Genomic DNA, 23,717 nt, shown 5'->3' with positions numbered 1-23,717 from the left:
CCAACTATTGGCTAGTCTTTCATTTTCTAAAGTTTCTTTTTAAATAACAGCTTTATTGAATTTTTTTGTAGTCACTGATTTTATTTTATTTATTTATTTATTTATTTATTTATTTATTTATTTAAAGTATAGTCAGTTTACAATGTTGTGTCAATTTTTGGTGTACAGCATGAGTTTTAATTCAAATACCATCCGATTTAGATTTTAAAGTGTACATTTCAAAGCTTTTTTTATTATACTCACAGACTTGTGTGATCATCACCACAATCAATTTCAGAACGTATTCATCACCCCCTCCAAAAAACTTTATACCCATTAGCAGTCATGCACACACACCCCACTTCAATCCTTAGTCCTAGGGATTCACTAATCTATTTTCTGTGTACAGATTTGCCTCTTATGAACTTTTCATATAAATGGAATCATATAATATGCAGCGCTTGTGATCTGGCTAAGTTTTATCCAATTACAGCATCAGGCTCAAAGTCCAATGTCTGTGATCTAGATCAGATCCGGTGCAGCTCTTTTGGTGTGGCTGTTCAAGACTCATGAACTAAAATCATCTGCCTCTCATACACCCAACATGCAACAGTGAGACATGGAAAGGATAACCACAATAAAGTGTCACACCACATAGAGGGAGAATGGGAAACATAAGACAGTTATTTGGTCACAGCCGTTTTGGAATTTAGCTAGGCAATGTTGCCAGGATCTTCTACTCTAGTGGCAGAGAATGTTCCTTAATTAGGATCCTGTTTTTCTCCTTGGGAGTGGCTCCTGGTCTATTGTTCTGTACTGCCCTTCGCTATATAGACTCAGATCCTGGGCAGATACTCCCCAAGGAAACAGCTGTAAGTGTGTGTGTCCCCTGTGCTTCTTCCCCATCCCCCTTCAAACTCCCATCTGTCCAGTGTTCCCCACTCCCCATCTTGTTTAAGATTCTTATTAAGCAAGCTCTCCCGGAATATTCATGATATCAGAAAAGTAGGCAAACTAAATTACTTATCCTTCATAATGGTTATTATTTAAAATAGGATTCATACACACACACTTTCAAAACACCTGCTAAAAAAAGGAGAGTAGCTACAAATCAGGCTATATAATACGCCATATAACTCAGAAGGTGGCTTAGAACACCAATAAGCAGTTAGTTGAAGAATCCTGAATATCCTGTGCAGTCAGAACCCAGTTAAAGCCTATTGTAATTTACTTCCTAGAATAATCCATTGGGCCTTCCGTCAAAGCCATTTTTTTCAAAGGGTGGTGGAAAATGGGAAATGCTATCCATTTCAAGTCCGACAGCACCCTCACATACATTCTACAATATTCATTTAGTGTTTACAGAAAAAAGTTTCTCCTACCCTGCCTCTTTCCTTGGCTCTCCTCACCTCCTGTTTGTATTCTAGTATGAAGCAGCAACAGACTTCAGCTCACAGTGACAGCTTCCCCTGTTAAAACCACGACCACCACCCCGAACAAGCAAGATTCAAGGGATGCAATTAGAAGGTAATTTTACTTATGTTCATTGTGTCCTCTTAAATTTCTTCCCAAAAATGACCCTTAAGTATATGAAAAGACACATACCTTCTCTCATAAGAAAGATGCAAATTAAAATTGTGTCGAGATGCCATTCCTCACCTACCAAATTGGCAAAATTCCAAGAGATTAAAATGCATTGTTATTGAAGCTTTCCGAAAACAAGCACTCTCATACATTGCTGGTGGAATTTACAAGGGTACAACTTCCAAGGAGGGTCTTTTGGCACATTTACCAAAACTGAAAATGCATTTACCTTTGACCCAGAAATTCCACTTTTAGATATGAGTCCCACAGATATCCTTGTGTATGTAACCTGTACATGTACAAATTTACACACACACACACACACATAATTTTTCTCTGCATCATTGTCTGTAATAGTGAAAGAGTGGATAAAATCCAAGTATCCAATGGTAGGGAACAGGTTGAGTATACCACAGTATATCCATATTATGGAATATTATGTAGCTATTAAAGAGAACGAGGGAGATCTCTGTGTACTAATATATAGAAAGATTTCTGGGAAATATTGTGAAGTCAAAAAAAATACAAGGGGACTTCACAGAAAATATCCAAGAATACACCCCTCTAACCTAAACAACTATTGAACCAGCAGTAACTGTCTGACGGTAACTATTTTGAAAATCTGGAGTTTAGTCAAACACTTGCAACATTCAGGGCAGAGCTTGACAAAGAGGTTGGTAAATTTTGGTGAATTTTAACCTTTTGCATATCATACCTCAGCCCTACAACAGGCAGCCTTGGGTACAGCAGCTCAGATTCAACAATGATTTGTTGGATGTGATACCAAAAGCACAGACAATAACAACAAAAATAGATAAATAGGACTTCATCAAAATTGAACTTTTGTACATCAGAGTACACTATTGAGAAGAGTAAAAAGACAACCCACAGAATGAGGGAAAATATTTGGAAATTATATCTCTGATGAGGGGTTAATATCCAGAATATATAAAGAACTCCTGCAACTCAGTAACACAAAACAACCAACCCAATTCAGAAATAGAGAAAGAACCTGAATAGACATTTCTCCAGAGAAGACATACAACTGGCCAAACGGTTCATGAAAAGGCACATCATTAGTCAGTAGGAAATGCAAATCAAAACCTCAATGATAGGGCACTTCACACACATTAGGATGCCTATTATCAAAAACAAACAAACAGAAAATAAGTATTAGATGTAGAGAAACTGGAACTCTCCTGCATTGCTGGGAATGTAAAATTGTACAGCCACTATGAAAAACAGTTTGGCAGTTCATCAAAAAGGTAAACACAAAATTACCACATGATCCATCAACTCTGTTGCTTGGCATACACCTCAAAGAAGTGAAAACAGGGACTAGAACAGATATTTGTACACCTGTATTCATAGCAGAATTATTCACAAGAGCCAAAAGGTACAAAAGAAACAAATGTCCAGCAACAGATGAATGCACAAACAAAACATGGTGTATACACACAATGGAGTATTAGTCACCCTTAAAAAGTAAGGAAATTCTGACATATGCTACAGCATGGATGAAACATGCTAAGTGAAATAAGCAAATCACAAACAGCTAAATATTGGATATGGAGAAACTGAAGCCCTTGTGCATTGCTGGTCAGAATGTAAAATGGTGCAGCCACTGTAAAAAAAAGTTTGGCAGTTCCTCAAAAAGGTAAGCATAGAGTTACCAAATGATCCACCACCATTCCACTTATAGGTTAAAATGGTAAATTTTACATTATGTATGTTTTACAGCAATTTTTTTTAAAAGAAAGAAAAGTTCTGAAAGGTACGTTATGTTTTTTGTTTGTAACAAATAGGGGCATGAGATTCATAGTTACTTACATTTGCATAAAGAAATACTGAGACAAGAAACACGTAAAAATGTTTACCTGTAAGAGGAGAATGTCAATTGGATAGATGAGGACAGATGTGAGATTTATCAGTGTACACAATTCATATCATTTCTATTTTAAATCATGTAATGTATTACCTACTCAAAAATGAATAAATTTTTCAAACAATTAAATAAATAAAATCTATTCAGACATTTATTCAGATATTCTTCCCTGTCCCTCAGTGAAAACGAAAGTAGTCACATGACTTTTTGAGCATTCTTACATAATTAAAGGTCCTGTAGTTACTTTAAATGACAAACATAGTCTCAATTCTATTTTAAATAAAAATATTTGATCCCATAAAATAATGAGAGCTTCAGAGTTAACTTAATGTTAGATCTTATCCTGTCTCACAGATGACCTCTGCAGTGGGCTCACCACTTTCAGTGACAGAGGGGAGCATGGCCCTTTCCCCCTCTTTCAGTGTCTACCCTTCCTCACTGGAATTTTACTAACCTTCCTATCTGACCCACCCAACTCTACCCAGAGAGGAGAGAAGCGTTCTTATTTTATCAGTAAAGTCGTGAGATGGTTTCACGCTTTCTGTGCCTGCAGATATTTAAAACTCTTTCTCTTTGAGGGCTCTTCATGAGTCTCAGGCAATACCTCCCACAAATCATTGGATTCTCACCTGCAGTTCCGTTGACCTACAAGGATGCACTCTATTCCAAGTAGCTTATTCACTCCTAACCACTGGAAATTCAATGGAACTCTGCCAAATTTACCTCTGTGAGCCCATTCACTCTCCATGGCATTCAGATCAGGTTATGCAATGACCCCAAACAGGCTCGTTCACATCCCGTTCATGGGAAACACTCATGCACTGATTGCCTAACAAACTCTGGAAAAATGGGCTGATTCCAATCTACTGGGTACTCTCCTTGCAAGCAAAGAAGCAGGCCAACTCTTCCCTTGAACTCTAGATTTCCGTAAAGAGTCAGACATCAGTGAACTGTGACTTGATAACTTCAGAGGACATATATTAAGTTTTCCAAGTGGCCTCTTTCTTTTGACTTCAGGTGAGGGAGATATATATGTCACATGACTACTTCTCTCCATTGAGAGAGGAACAGAGTTCAACACTCACCAACAGTTCTCTCCAAATAAATCCTTTTAATAATTCCTCTCCCTTAGAGTGGAGAAACTGCAACACCTTGGCCAAATGATCAAAATTCATATAAGCAGTGAGAGCCAGATAAATATGTACCTCAAGATGTGATAACTCTGAGAAAAATGTATCATTTGTTTAGCATTTTGACCAGGAATCAGAAACAAAATATACTCAGGAGAAAACAGTAAACCAACTCAAAATGAGAAATGTTCTCTTAAAACAAAAAATAATTTTACAGTATTCTTCAAAACTATCATTGTTATAGAAGACAAAGAAAGGCTCAGGAACTATTCCAGATGAAAGAGACTAAAGAAACAATTAAATGCAATACGTACACTGCAACCTCTAGTGGAGAAAAAAACCAAATGCTATAAAGGACATTATTAAGTCAGTTTACAAATTGGAATGTGGATGATACATTATTTTAAAGTATTGTTTCGACGTTAAAATTTCCTAACATTAATAACTGTACTGTGGTTATGTAACAGAATGTCCTTCTTTTCAAGAAACACAGAATGAAGTAACTGGAGACACATAGGCATGATGCCTGCAGCTTATTCTTATATAATTTAGAAAAAAATACGGAGAGGGATGATAAATCTCTCTTTAACAAAAAAGCAAGTAACGTAAGATGTTATCAGTAAGTGAAACTTGACAAACGATAAATAGGTGTTTTTTGTACCATTCTTGCAATTTTTCTGTAAGTTTGAAAATACTTCCAAATAAAAAGCTTTTTATTAAAAAAAAAAACAAAACTGCTGTCTCTTTTAAGTCTCCAACAACAGGACTCATTTATATCTTTGTTAAAGGAAAGGGACCACAAGACATGTGTCTGATTTTTTAACAAATCTTTAATCATTTTAATTAAAAAAAATAGCATACAAATAGAAAATTATATATTATGAAAACTCAGTTTGAAAAATAATAACACAAACACCTGTGCACCTAGGATGCAGCTTACAAAACAGCACTGGAATCTGTAGGAGCTCCCTCATCCCTGCTGGGCCTTTTCCCAGTCACATCCCCATCATTCCACCCTAGGTACTCGCTATCCTGAATTTTGTGATAATCATTCAATTCTTTTATTCATGTTTTTATCACATATGATGTAGAGCTTAATAACATATAATTTAAATGTGCCTCCTTTACATTTTAAACAAATAGAATGTGCTACGGTCTGAATGGTTGTGTCCCCCTAAAATTCATCTACTGAAATCTATCCCCCAAGGTGATGGCATTAGGAGATGGGGCCTCTGGGTGGTGAATAGGTTGAGTGTCGAGCCCTCGTGAATGGGATTAGGGATCTTATAAAAGAGACCCCCAGACTTCCCTAGCCCCTTATGCCATGTAAGGATATAATTAGAAGTCTGCAACCAGACGTGGGCTCTCATTCAACCACGCTGGCACCCTGATCTTTGGCTTCCAGCCTCCAGAACTGTGAGCAATAAATTTCTGCTGCTTATAAGCCACCCAGTCTACGGTGTTTTGCTACGGCCGACCGAATGGACTAAGACAGAATGATATAATATTTAGTTTAAATGACTTGTTTTGCTCAATACTAAATTTTTGAGATTTATTCATACTAATGAGTACAGCTAAGGTTCATTAATTTTCATTGCTATAAAACAGATCAATGTATGACTATACTATAATTTGTTTATCCAACTTACTATTGATGAACATTGTGTTGCTTCCATGTTTTGGGCATTATAATTAATGTTGCTGTTAACATTCTTGTATTTGTCTTTTGATAAAACACATACATGAGCTTTCTCTAGAGGACATTACTACAACTGGTACTGTTTGTGTGCACCATTGTTCAGCTTTACTGTTACGAGTACTTTCAACTATCACTAGATAATGCCAAAAAGTTTTTCAAAATGATTGTAGCAATTTATCTTCCAACGAGCTGTATATCAGAGATCCTTTTGCTCTACAAAACTTGTCAACATTTGGTACTATCCAAATTAAAAATTTTTCCATTCTGTTAAGTATGAATGATACCTTACTCATTTTCATTTCCCTTGCAACTAGTGAGTTTGACCTCTTCACATACTTAGGGTTTGTTTGCATTTCTCTTTTATGAAATGCCTATTCATATCTTTTGCTTTTTTTTTTTTCCTATTGGGCTTTTTCTTTTTGATCTGTAAGAATTTTTTTTAATACATTCTAGATATTAATCTTTTTTCAATTATAAGTGTTACTAGTATATTCTCCCAGTTTATAGGTTGTATTTTCACTCTTCTTGATGTCTTCTTTTTAACAGAACTTTTTCATTGTTATATAATCAAATTGATTAATCTTTCATTCTGAGTTTGAATTTTTTTGTGTTTTGTTATCAGAATCCTTTCTTATCCTGAGGTAATAAAGACACTGTCTTTTAAAAGTTTTATACCTTTTCCTTTCATATTTAAATCTTTAATTTCCTGGGAGATAATACTTCTATATGGCTTGAGGCAGGGACCTGACTATGATTTTTTTCCAATTGGATTGTACTTGGACCATTTTTAAAATAATTATCTTTTCTGCCCACCGACTTACAGTGCTTTTATTGTCCATGTATATGTATGTGATCTGATTATGGATTCTATATTCTGGTCTACTGGTCTATTTCTCTATTTCTGTGTTAGTTCAACACAGTCTCAATTACTATACCTGTAGAGTAAATTTTTATTTGGGTGGTTAGGGGGGTAATTAGGCATATTTATTTATTTTTAAAATGGAGGTATTGGGAATAGAACCCAGGACCTCATGCACGCTAGGCATGCACCCTATGACTGAGCTATACCCTCGCCCTATTGTAGAGTAAATTTTAAGATCCTGTAACAATTTTACTATTTTTCTTCAGGAATGTCTTTGATATTTTTGGATCTTTGCTCTTCCTATCAATTATAGATTCAGCTTCTCAAATTCAAAGAGAAAAACTCTTCTTGGAGAATTGGAATTTCAATGACTCTTAGGGCAGAATTAATACTTATAATATTGAATCTTGCCTATCCACTTAAAAATAACTCTGCATTTATTTAGATCTCTTGAATAAACTTTTTGTTACATTTTTCTAAGGTATTTCATAATTTTTGGTGTTGTAACAAATGAAATTTTTAAAAAATTATGTTTCTAGATTTTTTCCTGGTGTTAAACTATAATTGAGTTTTTAACAGTGCTTTTGTATCCAGTGACCTCGATAAACATTCTTATTTATCCTGATAACTCATCTGTTGGTTATTTAGCTTTTCTACATTGACAAGCATATCATTTGTAAAAATGGTTTCTTCTTTGCAAATGTTATACCTTCTTTTTCTTCTCACATTACTTGAGAATAATCCTTAATAAAATATCTGAATAGAAATGACGATTTGGGGCATTTCTCTCTTGGTCCTAATATAAAAGAAATGTTATTAACATTTCACAATTAAGTATATTTGTTTATTTAGAGATAGCCTTTATCAGGTTATGGGAGTTCCTTTACATTCCTAGTTTGTTAAGAGTGTTTTTACCTTTCTGCATTTATTAAGATGGTCATATGGTTTTTATCCTTTGTTCTCTTAATCTAGTAAATTACATATATTAATTGTAATAAATTGATTTTTAAATGTTAAACTAACGTGCCTTTCTGGGATGAATCCAGTTTGGTCATGATGGATTTATCATTTTTATTCATCACTGGATTTAGTTTGCTTAGATTTTACTTAGGATTTAAGAATGAGATGATTCTATAAATTTCTTTTCTTGTCTATCTTTATTAGTTTTTGGTGTTGTCCTAATTAATCTCTGATAAAGAAAAATGAGAATTTCAAAGATAAAGAATTGTTACTGACAGTGACAACAGATAAGACCCCATATATTAGAATAATTACTCTCACCATCTTCATATTCCCCCTTTTTTATTACCGCTACTCTTTTATTGACAAAAACATAAAAGAATAATGATATACACTATGTCACATCTTTTTCTTCAAGTTTTCATATTCTGTAGAAATTGAGCAAATACAGGAAAAAATGTAAATAATGATCAATAGAATCAATTTCTTAAATTCTAATTTCTAATCAAACTATCAACCTGAAACCCTTTGCCTACTAATAAGAAGACAAAAAAATGTGTTATACTTCGGAAACAAATCATGTTCTATAATTTTCCACTGAATTCTTTGGGATTGTTTTTTAATGCCATGTCATGCCAACAGTTGCTATGTTATCCTAGTTAGAAAGATATGTCAGTGAATAAGCATGAAAAATAATTTTAAGAAATATTGATAGGAAAACATTCAAAATAAAGGCAAAGACCTATGTATTTTCCTGCTTTCTCCCAAAGTGTAACTACAGCTACTGAATGCACTCATGGACTAGCTCCAAGGTACAGGAGAGAAAAGCTGACTTGCAGAGATTCCATATTTGTTAAGTGCAAACAAAGTTGTTGACTCAGCTCTCAAGAGGGAAGGGCAAAGTCCTTGGCCTCAGAGTTCAAAACCTAAAACAGGCAAATGCTGTATAAGGTATTTAATGAGAATTTGAATGAAAATAAGATAATTATGTTTACTCTGTTATGAATAGGAGCCTTAAAAAATTGTGTAAAAACTTTACCTCTTATTACTTTATTTTGAAATTGTGAGACATTATTTTCTGAGATTACTATTTTAAAAGTTATAAAAGCAATTTTAAATCTCTGAGTTAAAAATATACAGTGTAGTTATTTAGGCATTGGTCCTCATACTCTGGATCCTTCCACCATGTTACATGGGTACATGATATTCCCAAGTCATGGATTTTGCCATTTGATCTCTGATACAGCTTGAAGATATTTTAGGGCTCCAGAAGCTAGGCAGTTTTCTGAATACACTAAGTGTACATATGAAGCAGCTCAAATGCACAAGTGCTTCCATCAACAATCACTTCAAAGGTCATTAATAACTTACAGGTGTGAGAATGGAAATGCCCTTTGCACTCCCCTGCCCCTTCTTGAACTCGGGTTACTTTCCCTGGGCCATTTTTGTAACACTGAATTCTTAACTTGGTATTTCTTTTTCTCCATTTTTTCTTCCCTGGCTTTGTGGCTTTCAAGATGGCATTCCAAAATCTTCTAGGTAATACAAAAGCAGACAAAAATGCTTCAGTGTGTTAATTCTAGGGTTGTTTTTTTTTTTTCCATCTTTATTTTACTCGTTTATTGAGAGTAGAGGAAAGCAATTTAAATCCTTCTTAGAAGATACCTATAAAGAAATGGAAAGACAGAACAGGTGAGTAGTAAAAATCTGCCTTGTTTGAAACATGGGAAAATTCTGAGGCCTCCGTCATCTGCTTGGTTTCTACCATTGCTGATGATAGGCTTTAAAACTCTACTAGCAACTCTGAAAAGGTCAACGAACTGTGTGTGTGAGAGAAGCTTAATTATACATCTAAATCAAAGTTTCTCAACAGTGGAACTAGTCACATTCTGGGCCAGATAATTATTTGCTGGGGGGGAGGGTGCTGTCCCACGCATTGCAGGGCGCAGAGCAGCATCCTTGGCCTCCACCCACTTGATGCCAGAAGCATGTACCTCCCCCTAGTTGTCACAACCAAAAATGTTTCCAGACATTGACAAATATCTTCTGAGGGGCAAAATCACCCCAGTTGAGAATCATTGACCTAGATGGAGATATCTTCTGATCTTGAGCCTATAAATATGAATCAACTCCACATGAGGGCAAGGCAGATAAAACAGTTAAATGCATATTCACTCACTAGGTGAAGGAATATTTGCACAGTGCTGAAGTTCATTCCACAGATCTACAATGGAAAAATGACAGAGAGAACTAGCAATCACCATCTTAATCAAGTGACTAAATGTAGCAGCACTAATAATGGAACAAATTGACATTATATATATTAACCTAAGTCTAATCAAGCCTCTAGACTGACTCACATTGAGTTTACAGAAAAGAAAAGAGATAGAACAGGTTAAGTGACATCATTAGGAAACAATCAAACAGAATGAGGGACATACTGCAAGAAAAATAGCCTGGACCTTTTAAAAGTTATTGTAATAAAAAGAAAGTTAAAAGTGAGGGACTACTCTAGATCAAAAAAAACTAAAGAGACATAACAATGTGGAAACTTTGACTATACCTTTTTTTAAGCTATAAAAGACATTTGTTGAAAAATTGGAGGAATGTGAGTATTAACTGAATAGTAGATGATATCTAAGTAGTAACAAACGTATTATATTTATATTGGAGAATGTCTTAATTCTTTTGTGGGGGGGGGGGAGAAGGGAAGTAATTAGGTTTTTATTTATTTTTTAATGAAGACACTGGAGATTAAACCCAGAACCATACTAGGCACACACTCTACCACTGAGCTACACCCTCCCCCCGAGAATTTCCTAATTCTTAGCAGGTGCATGCTGATGCTTTAGAAGTGAAATTTCACAATGTCAAATAGTTCAACCAAATATGTTTAAAAAGTTTCAAAATAAAAGATTAAGGGAAAACAAAAGATAAAAGCAGGGTTTTCCAGACAGGGCTAAACTAAAAAACTAAAGTAAACGTAAAACTATCTCTTAGATAAGGTTTGCATCTGAGATCTTTCACCCTAATACCAAACCCTGAGCACTCAAGTGCTTTCATATGGCTCCTTAGTTGCCCAAGGACTCGCTCCTAGAACATACTGTGGCCCAAGATTCTGACATTACCCAATCCCCGTACTTCCTTGACTCAGAACTTTCCTGAGTATTCCATGAAACTAATGAATAAAACTTCAGATTCTAAAGCAAATTAAATTATAAATCGATAATTATCTGAGTAACCTAGATAATTAACTAAGAACCACTGAACATAACCCCTTAATTCAAGGACTCAGATTAGAAACTTCTGCTTCATGAGGTCTTATTTTTACTATATACTTCCTGATTCAAAAATCAAAATAGTATAAAAAATATTCACTGAGAAGTCTCAGCTACCTCTCCAGTCCCCCTCAACCGCTTTTATTCATTTTTTGCGTTTTAATCCAGTATTTCTTCATGCAACACAAGCAAAACATATTTCTCCTTATATAAAAGGTAGAATAACATATAAAGTTTTCAGCTCTTTGCTTTTTTCATTTTTCAACATATCCTAGAAATCTCTCTATATGTATCAATACATTGAGATTTTCTTCATTCTCTTTTATAGCTGCATTATGTTGTATTTTGTGAATATACCATTGTTTATTTAACCAGTCCCCTATTACCAGACACTTGCATTATTTCCAATCTTTGGCTATTTACTAAAAGCAATAATATCCTGATATATTCAGATGTATTTATAGGATAGATTTTTAGAAGTGGAAATGCTAAATCAAAAGTTGTGGTAGACAGAATAGAGGCCTTCCCAAAGATGCAGAAGTCCTAATCCCAGGAAACTGAATATGTTATCTTACATTCAAAAGGAACTCTACAAATATGATTAAATTAAGGACTCCTTACTGCCACCCTGGATGAGCTGGATGCAATCACAGGGGTCCTTATATGAGGGAGCCAGGTCAGGGAACAGAGAAGATACTACACTACTGCCTCTGAAGATGGAGAAAGGGGCCGTGAACCCAGAAATGTAGATGACCTCTAGAAATGAGAAAAGGACAAGGAAACAAATACTCTTCCAGAGTCTCCAGAAAGAATGCAGCCCTATAGACCCATTTGACATTTATGACCTCAGAATTGTAAAATAATAACTTTGGGTTGTTTTAAGCAACTAAGTTTGTGGTATTTTGTAACAGTAGCAATAGGAAACTAATACAAAGGGTAAATACAATGTAAATTTTCTATATATTGCCAAATCCCCTGCATAAAGTTTGTACCTTTTTGTACTTCTACCAGCAATGTGCCTATTGTTCCATCACCTCTCCAATAAAAGATGTTATCATACTTTTGAATTTTTGCCCAGAAAAATGATTTCTCTCACTAGAGTTTTAAGTCCCCAGTGAGGCTGAACATCCTTTCACATATTTAAATGATTTCTTTTGCTAAAACTATCTGTTAAAATATTTTCTACATTTTTCTCCTGGGTTGTTACTTTGTTTTTGATTTATTTCTAAAAACTCTTTATATTTTATGGATCTGACCTCTTTATAATATGAATTACAAATATTTTCCCACTTGATCATTTGTCTTTTTACATTGCTTGAGGCATTTATTGTCATGCATAAGTTTTTATTATTTGTATTATTTTTACTTAATGTTTAGATAAGTTTTCCTCATATATGGTTTACATATTCAAAAGATTTTAGCATGACCTGTTTTATTTATTTATTTATTTTTTCATTAACAAGTATTTATTGAACATCTATTTTGTGCAGGCCCCATTCTAGGCATTTGCAATACAGCATTGAACAAAACAGACACAGAGCCCTGCATTTGTGGAGCATGTATTCAAAGGATGAGACTCACACAATGAGCTATGAACATGATAAACAGTAAAGTATAAGGGATGTTAGGGGTAATGGAAGCCAAGTCTTTGAAAGAGCCTATCTTTCCCAAAGCATGCACTATCCTAAATACGATATTCTAGAATGACCTGTTTCACAATGTCAATAATTCAGTATGATTGCTTCCTAATCACAAGGGCCAAGCGTAGTGGTTGACTTGTTTTCCTTTCTTATTTCTGCATAGATACTCTAAAGGGAGGAAAATACCAGTATAAGAAATACACAGATGTCAAAGGATAATTCCAAGGAATTTTACACAACTTTTAGCAAAGCTTTGTTGCTTTACTTAAATTCATTAAAATAAAAGAATTTGGGGGGAGGGTATAGCTCAAGTAGTAGAGCCCATGCTTAGCACGCACGAGGTCCTGGGTTCAATCCCCAGTATCTTCTCCAAACATAAATAAATGAATAAACCTAATTACCTCCCCCTCATAAAAACAAAACAAAATAAAAAAAAAAAGAATTTTAAAATCCATAAATTTGCTAAGAGAATTACAAAGTATTACATGAGTACATTTTTTAACCCCAAATATATCTTTCTGAATTTTATGTTTGAGGAAGTTTATCCCTGTATTTATAGCAAGATAGTCTTTCTCTTAATTAAAATGAATTAAGAACCACTTCTGGACCACAACGAGGCAGCAACATTTAACTGACTTACTACTAATTACGATAGAAATTTAAGCAACTCAAAAAATGGAAGCTATATAACTTGAGATAATTTTGCAAAAAACTATTTTAAGTTTGTTTACAATTTAAACATTGTTGGAGACAGGAAAATACTATGTTTACTTTTTATACTATGCTGTTTTTAAGTTTAAGTTTTCCAAGGAATGTTTATATAGTTGTGGGGAATTTAATCAGCTTCAAATGCTATTTGATGATAAAGTTATATACCTACACTTTTGTTGTTCTTGGGGGTAAGCCTATGTTAGCCTTTGCACTGGGGCCTATTTTTACTACTTAGATTCTACTGAATATTGGCCACCAGGCACCGAGACCAGTAAAAGAGGGGCATGATCCACAGCATAACAAGCTGCAGTGAGCATCTCAACCAGTCTTGTGATGTCAATGGACATAAAGTGACTTTGAAGTCTGGGACCCACCTCCTTAGCAGATGTGCACTTCCAGTTACCCTCCTGATATCTCCATTAGGATATCCCAGAAGAACTAGAATATGAATTTTAATGACCTTAAGCTGAACTCATCATCTTCTCGTCCAAAACCCCCAGCACCTTCTGAATTCTCTATTTCAATTACCGATTATCCTTTCATCTTTGGTCTCATCAATTTTATCCTTCACTGTCCTACTTTTTAACCCTAAATTAGCTGTTAAGCACTCATTCTTTAAATATTCCTATGAAATACATTTCAAGAGCATAATAGTTTATAATTATTATATTTCTATAGTATCTTATAATCTTTCATTACTGCAAACATATAGAAAATATCAGAAAATTAAATGATACCCCAAAGATTGTACTATTTTGCCATATTTTTTGATATCACCTTTTAAAAAAAGGAAAGAATGCTTAGATACAATTAAAGTCTTACCTCACTTGTACCTTCTTTACCTCCACAGAAATAACCACGGTCTTAAAGTTGGCATGTGTTCTTCTCATGCCTGTTTTTGTGCTTTTACATATTCACTATTGTTTTATGTTTTAGAAATTTATAGAAATAACATACTGCAAGTATCATTCTGAAATCTACTTTTTCATATTATGTTTGAGATCCATGTTGATCATATAGAAGCAGTTCATTCATTTTAAATGCTGTATGGTGGCCCATTCTATGAATAAACCAAAATTTATGTACTTATTTTCCTGCTGAGTGACAGATTATCTCCACTATTTGCTATTACAAACAGCAATGCAATGAATCCTTGAACACGTCTCCTGGTACAGATGTGAAAGAATTTCTTTAGAACAGACATTTTTGTATCAAAACTTAGCTAGAAGTTAGTCACATGGACATACCTACCTGCAAGAGAGGATGAGAAATGCAGTCTTCATTCTGGATGGCCATATCCCCAACTAAAAATTAGGGTTTCTATTGCTAAGGAAGGGAAAAACAGATACTGGTATTGCACAACCTGCAGTTGCTACCATTTTATTTCCACATGTCTTTGAAAACTTCAAAGAGTTTATTCCACTTTATATTCCCATCAACAAAGAGTAATAGTTCCAATCTCCCCATATGTCCTCCAATAACTAGGGCTATCAAATACTTTAATTTTTACTGATCTGATGGATATGAAATAGTATAGCCCTGTTGTTTTAATCTGCATTTCCCTGACTACCACCGAGCATAAGCATCATTAATCATTCTAGTTTCCTATTCCTTGATATCACTAATCATTTTCCTATTTGGTTGTCTGTTCATTTTTTATTGTAGGAGTCTATATACATCCTTGATACCACCTTGCTTTGAAAATAATTTCTACTATTCTTTGAGTATTCAATTTTTAGATGGTGTCTTTTGAGAAATGTTTAATTTTAATATAGCTATTGCAGAGACTGCTAGTTGTCCACCAAAATCCATTCTCTCTTTCTTCCACCATAACAGTAAGAGCTAGATATATGTCTACCCAGCTAAGCCACATTTCCCAGCATCCCTTGCAGCTTGGTGATAAAGTTGCCAACAATGGAATGTACCTGGGAGTAATGTGTGCTGCTTCTGGGTATAGGCCTTAAAATAATGGACACGTTTGATCGCTGTCTCTTCACCTTCCTTTACACTGTTGTGTTAAATGTTAAAATCTAGAGTAACCTTGCAAGCTATATGTTGAGGATCCCAAAGCTACCCAACTAGTCTGGGTCTCCATGATGGCACTGTGGAAGAAAGTCTATCCACCTACTCTGAACTATGACACAGAAGAGAAATTAATTTCTGTCTTATTAGCCACTACATTTGGGGTTTTTATGTTTTTGTTTTTTTTTACAGATAGTTGGCCAAATATGTTTAAGAAGGATTTCTTAGATGACAAACAAATAGTAATTATTTTAGGGTGACTGCTGTTTGTGTCTAGTATAAGAAATCCCTCCTGATATCATAAAGATATTCTCCTATATATTTTTCTAAAAAATTTAAAGTTTTGCTTTTCAAATTCAGGCTTATACTGAAATGTTTGTGTATAGTTGAGATAAGGATTTATAGTTTTATATGAGATTGACTAATTGTTTCAGCACTGTTGATTGAATATTCCATCCCACTGATTTATAATCGCCTCTGTCATACATCAAATTATCATAGATATATGACTGTCTTCTGTTCCATTGGTCTATGCTTATAACCTTGTGCCAACGTCACACTACTATAATTACTAACACTTTATATTAATTCTTGATATTTGGCTAAACAAATCCCTCATTATTTTTCAAAATTATCTTGGTAATTCTTGACATTTTGCTCCTCCATTTAAATTTTATGATACCCATCAAATTATACACACACATACACAACAATTAGGATTTATAGTAGAACTACACTGAAAGCATGAACTAACACAGGAAGAAATTACATTAGAAAATTGAATCTTCCCACTCATGAGCCTACTATATTACATACTTAAATACACTTTTATAATTTTCTCCATAAAGATATTAAATATCTTTTGTTAGATATATTCCAAGGTCCCTTAGGTTTTTGGCTATTTCATATGGTATTTTTCTAACTGCATTTTCAACTTATTTGTTGTTGGCATATAGGAGTGTTGTTGGTCTTCTGTATACTGATCCTATAATCTATAATTTTTCTGAATTCTCATTAATTTTAATATTTTGGGTTTATTAGATTTTCTACATAGACAATCATGGTGAATAATAATAACTTTAATTTTCCTCTTTAGTCTTCATATTTTTAATTTATTTTTCTTTTCTTTTCACCCTAGATAGAATCTTTAGTAAAATGTGGAACAGAAATTCTGAGACTGGCATCTTTGTCTTGTTCCTAATTTAAGGGAAACACTTTCTGATGCTCTCTGTTAGTTTTATGGGATACTTATTATTATGTTAACAGAATTGTTTTATTATTCCTATTTAGATGAATTTATATTATGAATATGTTTTGAATTTTATCAAAACTTTTTCCTGAATTTTTTTAGATAATCATATTACTTTCTTCCTCTAATTTGTAAATGTGGTAGATTATATCATTAAATTTTCTACTGTAAGACCATACTTGAATTCCTGGAGTAAATTCTCCTTAACTCAGATTGTGGTTTTTATAATTGTCACATTTGATCTGTTCATGTTTTATTTAGGATTTTTACATTATAAACATTAAGTGAAAAAGGACTATTATTTTTCTTTCTCTTACTATCTTTGTTAAATTTTATTACGCTCATCAAATGGGAAATTTTCCTTCTTTTTTTCAATTTTATTAAACAATTAGCATAAAATAGGAGTTATCTGTTCCTTGAAGGTTAAAAATCATTATGAAGCTGGCCCTGGGTTCAATCCTCAGTACCTCCTCTAAAAATAAATAAACCTAATTACCTCCTCCCCTCAAAAATAAATGAATAAATAAATAAATAAATAACAAAAAGTAGGGGGGAGGGTATATCTCCAGTGGTAGAGTGCATGCTCAGCATGCACAAGGTCATGGGTTCCATCCCCAGTACCTCCTCTAAAAATAAATAAAAATAATTACCTCCTCCCCTCAAAATAAAAAATAAATGTATACAACGGAATAAAGACAGTCTCTTCAGCAAATGGTGTTAATCAATGTAAATCAATGAAGCATATAAATCAATGAAGTTAGAACACTCCCTTATACCATACACAAAAATAAACTCAAAATGGATCAAAGACTTAACATAAGACAAAATACAATAAACCTCCTAGAAGAAAAATAGGCAAAACATTATCTCACATACATCTCAGCAATGTTCTCCTAGGGCAGTCTACCCAAGCAATAGAAATAAAAGCAAAAGTAAACAAATGGGAGTTAATTAAATTTACAAGCTTTTGCACAGCAAAGGAAACTATAAGCAAAACAAAGCAACCACATACAGAATAGGAGGAAATATTTGCAAAAGATGAGACTGACAAGGGCTTGATTTCCAGAATATATAAACAGTGCATATGACTTAATAAGAAAAAAACAAACAACCCAATCCAAAAATGGGCAGAAGACCTAAACAAGCAATTCTCCAATGAAGACATATGAATGGCGAATAGGCACATGAGAAAATGCTCAATATTGCTAATTATCAGAGAAATGCAAATCAAAACTACAATGAGATATCACCTCACACCAGTCAGAATGGCCATCATTGAAAAGTTCACAAATGATAAATGCTGGAGAGGGTGTGGAGTAAAGGGAACCCTCCTACACTGTCAGTGAGAATGTAGTTTAGTGCAGCCATTATGGAAAACAGTGTGGAGATTCCTTAAAAGACTAAAAATAGACTTACCATATGATCCAGCAATCCCACTCCTGGGTATATATCCAGAGGGAAACTTAATTCAAAAAGACACCTGCACCCCAATGTTTATAGCAGCAAGACATAGAAACAATCTAAATGTCCATTGACAGATGAACTGGATAAAGAAGCTGTGGTATATTTATTCAATGGAATACTACTCAGCCATAAAAAATAATAAAATAATGCCATTTGCAGCAACATAGATGGCCCTGGAGAATGTCATTCTCAATGAAGTAAGCAAGAAAGAGAAAGAAAAATATGATATGATATCACTCATATGTGGAATCTTAAAAAAAAAAAAAAGACAAATGAACTTATATATAAAACAGAAACAGATTGGCAGACATAGAAAACAAACTTATGGTTACCTGGGGGGGAAGAGGACGGGAAGGGATAATTTGGGAATTCAAGACTTGCAGATACTGACTGGTATATATATAACAGATGAACAAGTTTATACTGTATAGCACAGTGAACTATATTCAATATCTTGTAACAGCTTATGTTGAAAAAGAATATGAAAATAAATATATGCATATTCATGAATGACTGAAGCAATGTGCTGTACAACAGAAATTGACACATTGTAAATTGACTATACTTCAATAATAAATAAATAAATAAATAAATAAATAAATAAATAAATAAATAAATAAAATACCAAAAAAAATCATTATGAACCTTAAAGTTTTTAAAAGTATTAATTATCAGCCTGGTATGTCCCACTATGGAAAAATTTTAAATAAACAATTAACATCTGTTTAATGGCTGCATGTTCATACAGGTCTTCTATTTCTCCTTAAAGCAGTACATCACATACAGAACACATTAGGCTCCAGTACAACATGGAGTAGATCTGTGAGAGCTGACATGCTTATCCTGTTCCCAGTCTCAGGGGAAAGTATTCAATCTTCTGCTTTGAGTATTATGTTAGCTGAGGTGAGCGGGGATGTTTTTGTACATGTTTTTCTACCTAGTTGAAAAAGATGACTTTAGTTTACTGAGAGTTTTTATCATGAACTACTCATCTGTTTTCTATACCATATTCTCTCAGTTTTGATAAGTTATGTTCCCATGATGTTTTTAAACACCCTAAATTAGTCACTGTAATTATTATTTTATATATGCAATAATTTTTCAATAATCCTACATATGATGATCAATTTCTGTATTGCACCATTTCTTTATTTTAATGGCAGTACTGGGAACTGAACCCAGGACCTCCTGCTTGCTAAGCACACACTTTACCACCAAGCTATACCTACCCTCTACCATTTCTTTTTGTAGTCTACTCTTTCATTCCAGGTTTACACAGACTTCTTCCTCCTGTACCTTCCGTAATTTCCTAATATAATTACCAAACGTAAGTGGTAAATTCCCACACTTTTTTATCTGAATATGTTGTTATTTACCCCTCATCTTTAAATAATAGCTTAGCAGGGTATGGCATTCTGAGTTATAGTTATTTTCTTTAAGCCCTTTCAAAATATTATTCCCTTATCTTCAAATGTCTCTTGTTAAAGTTGAGAAGTATGCTTCTAGCCTAAATGTTGCTTCTTTGTGTATAATCTTTGACAGTTTCTGATGTTATCCTGTTCATCTGCAAACACCCTAAAACAATTTATTAGCATCTCTTTAAAAGCACTTGCTATACTTCATATTAGTCATTCTCCGCACTTTAGTATCCCATACTGTGTATTATTTAGTCATTTTATATAATTGCCTCAACTTCTGTATTACAGAATAAGCTACCTGACACTGTACAAAATGCTACATATCTTTTCCTGTAAAGAAGCACCATATTCTTTTATAGAATGGGGAGTGGCACATAAAACAAACAAATAAAAAAAAGATCAAAATGCCCTATTGAGCTTAGCAGCAGAGGCTTGCCTCAACAAGTGCCTAGATATCAATTTGTTGATAATTTGCTAATGTTTTAGTACAAGTAGCAAATAAGTAAATTATCTATGCATTGACTATTCCGCTCACAAGTTACTGTTTGGTTTTCAGCAGATGGTTGCTGTTCTTATTAAAAATTGTTTAAACATCAAAAATGTATTTGTTAAGCTCAGCAAAGTGTTCATCTGCCAATATAGTAATTTATCAGTGTATATATAGATCTGCTTCTGAGTGACTTTATTAGGAAGGGGAAGAGTCCCAACTACTTCCTTTCCTATACAATCTACGCTGTTTTCATCATGGAGTCCAAACACATTGAACAATTCGGGTTTTTTTAACTTATTTTTTAATTTTTTTATTGGGGGGGGTAATTAGATTTATTTATTTTAATGGAGGCACCAGGGATTGAACCCAGGACCTCAAGCATGCTAACTAAGTGCACACTCTACCACTGAGCTATACCCTCCCCCTGAGCAATTTTGAAAGAAACAGAAAAACAACCACCTGAAATCTATTTACATGATAGACTGAGAAGCCTCCTGAGAGTAAACTTATTATCTTCAGCAAAGAGAAGATTAGGTTGCTTGATCTTAAAACAAAGTCTTGGTAGTTAGAGGAGACAAGTAATTTTGAATGTATCATAGTTCCTGAAACTAGGTATTATTCCTAGCTCAGACCACTGTGGATTCAAATCAAGGATCTAAGGAGACAGAGGGCTATAGATAAAAATGAGAATACTTTTTTATATTAAAACTATTGAAATAATACTTTGCAGACCATTTTGGAACCCTCTGACAGAGTATATCACACATAATCAACAATGAATGCTGCAGGGCTTTGGCATCTCCTTATTAACAGAATATTCATCATCAGCTGTATCCAAAAAAAGCACCCACATGCACACAGAGATGCCGGACAAGAGGGGCAACACCCAGCAAAACTAGCAACCAGAGGGCATGAAAAAACCTACAGAAGGTAAATCATTGGAGAATGGTTTAAAAATACTACTGTTTGTTTTTTTATTTTTACATTTTTTTATTGAGTTATAGTTATTCTACAATGTTGTGTAAAAATACTACTACGTTTTTAATACATAAAAGACTAACTACTAAGTCTGACAGCTTGCCAGACTTGGTATTAAAATATCTACAATATCTCTTGAGCACTCTAGAAATATCTGGATGGAATTTTACTGGATGAATACAGCACAAGAAGCAAGGCTAATTTAACAATATGGTCAAGGTATGAGAGAGACACAAAGCCTCAAACAGAATGTTGGGGGACTACTATGCACAAAGATAAATTTGTAATTTATTCCTCAAATCTGCAGTGTAGTTGATTTTTGTTACTCACACTCATTGTGAGTATGGTGTTTGAAAATTAAGATACTTTTGACTTTTAATAACCAAAAATTCCTACATTTTCCTATAGTCAAGACATTTTAACAGCTAGAAATAGAATGCTCACTGAAATCTTTCACAGAGTGACAACCAAGATGAAAAATGTCATCCAAGGAACTAAAGTATTAGGACAACTATAAAGTTTCATCTAATTTCAAAATGATATATGTCATTTTACCATAAAATAATACTTTGGACTTACCTTCCTCAGAGGCTCTCAACTCGTGTTAAGGCAACATCTTTTTTCAGCTTTTCTAGGTAAGACAAAAAAAAAAAAAAATACAAAAACCTAAATGATTTACTAGTTGGGATCCCAAATTAAAACCCAGACTTCATCTCTCCTACTGTCTTTTTTACCAGAAGCAACACTAACCCTCTTTCCAACAAAGAGGATGGAGGATGTCACAGCAGCAGAGACTCTGAGGGAGAGGAGGCTGAGGGGAAAAGACAAGAAAGGTGACTCCAAAATATTGAGAATTAACCCTGTATGATAGAGCTTTGCAGACCACTGGAACTCTTTCCATGGACTGGGCAACCCCTTCCAGATACGGGTTGAGTACAGACTCAAAGTGAGAAAACTAAGAAAGGGAAAGGGCTCCAGGAGGTGTCCAACAATCTGAGTAGTTTCCTTTCCACAATTCCACAGCCAAAAAAAACCCAATAGTGAAACGTAGCCATGCCAAGTACTTCAGGTATCAGTTAAATTTCCTCCTCTTCTTTATGAATTTGTATTATTTATAAGACATTTGACACATGTTTAAACACTTACATAGCTCCTCGGTTTCAGGAAATATGGCTTGTTCATCTGACGAGGGAAAAAGCATATAATGAGGGAGTTAACAAGGGCTGATATTTTTTTACAACATTCTTTAAAAACTGAAAAACCTCTTTAAACACCAGGAACAGCTTAAATAATTCACTCTAGGCCTGCGGGAGCCATGTGGACGTTTCCCTCTCAGTTCCCTTCCTGGCCACGTTCTCCCCGGGTTTCGTTTGAGACCGCAGCCCTGACAGGAGGCCCGGGCGGCCACACGTGGCCGCCCGGGCCTCCTCGCCGCCGTCCCCCGGCGTTGATGGCCCGCGGCGCCCCGGGGAGGTCGGACCCCGGGGGGCGGCCTCACGCCCTTTGACCCTGGGCGCGCAGGATGCCGGGAGCAGGCGGAAGTGCGGTCCCGAGGCCTGTCGCGGCCTGTCGCGGCCTGGAGGGAGCGGATCCCAAGCCGCCGGGCGGGCCTGGTGGAGGCAAACGATGCTCGAGGCGCTCTGTCGCCGGCCGCACCCTGGGGACTTGTCCGACCACAGGGGAGGATCCGGGAGGCCAGGAAGCCGCGGCCCTGGAGCCACCGACCCTCCTCTCCCGTGGCGGGCGGGAAAGGGCGCCCTACAGAAGAGAGGCCCGCGCGGAGGCCCTGGGGACGCCTGTCGGCCGGCTCCGCGCAACTCTGGCCTTCGTGGGCGCTGTTGTGCAGGAGGGAGGTGGACGCGAGCTGCGCACTCCGGCGGGCCCGGGAATTGTGAAGCCGGGCCTGCGGGCCGGGCCGGGAGGAAGAAGCGCCAAACGCTGCGGCTCAGCGCAGCCCGGACGGCGCCGGCTGCGGGCGCGGGGGGCAGCACCTGCCTCCGCCCACCTGGACCTCAAGGCCGGCGCCCCTCCCTCGCCTTCCTCACGGAAGTCGCCGGGAGCCGAAACCCAGAACCCCGCGGCCCTTGGGTGCTCCCCTACCAGGGGGCGACGCGGGTACCCTTGACCGAGCCCTGCTCCCCAGGGCAGAGAGTTCGACGCTCCCAAGGAGGGAGTCTCATTGGAGGAATTCCTCCTGCTTCGCTTCCAGAGTTGAAAGCCCGAGGGCCGTCGGTTCTGCAAAGAGGAGCAGTCGGGCGCGGGGAAGCAAGCAGCTGATGAAAATAATTGTCCTCGCACACACAGCCCTGCGCCCAGGGGCGCGGGCACGCACATACACAGACACCCACACGCAGGCACGCACGCACAC

General features: G+C 35.7%; 1 pseudogene; it reads left to right on the top strand.

The window, feature by feature from the left end:
* LOC105072694 (asparagine synthetase [glutamine-hydrolyzing]-like) overlaps window positions 1-23,626 on the top strand; it is a 41,110-nt pseudogene extending 17,484 nt beyond the window's left edge.
* Window positions 23,627-23,717: the final 91 nt, after the last annotated feature.

This window comes from Camelus bactrianus, chromosome 14 (genome assembly GCF_048773025.1).
Source record: "Camelus bactrianus isolate YW-2024 breed Bactrian camel chromosome 14, ASM4877302v1, whole genome shotgun sequence".
Lineage (NCBI taxonomy): Eukaryota > Metazoa > Chordata > Mammalia > Artiodactyla > Camelidae > Camelus > Camelus bactrianus.
This window is presented reverse-complemented; position numbering and strand designations above follow the sequence as displayed.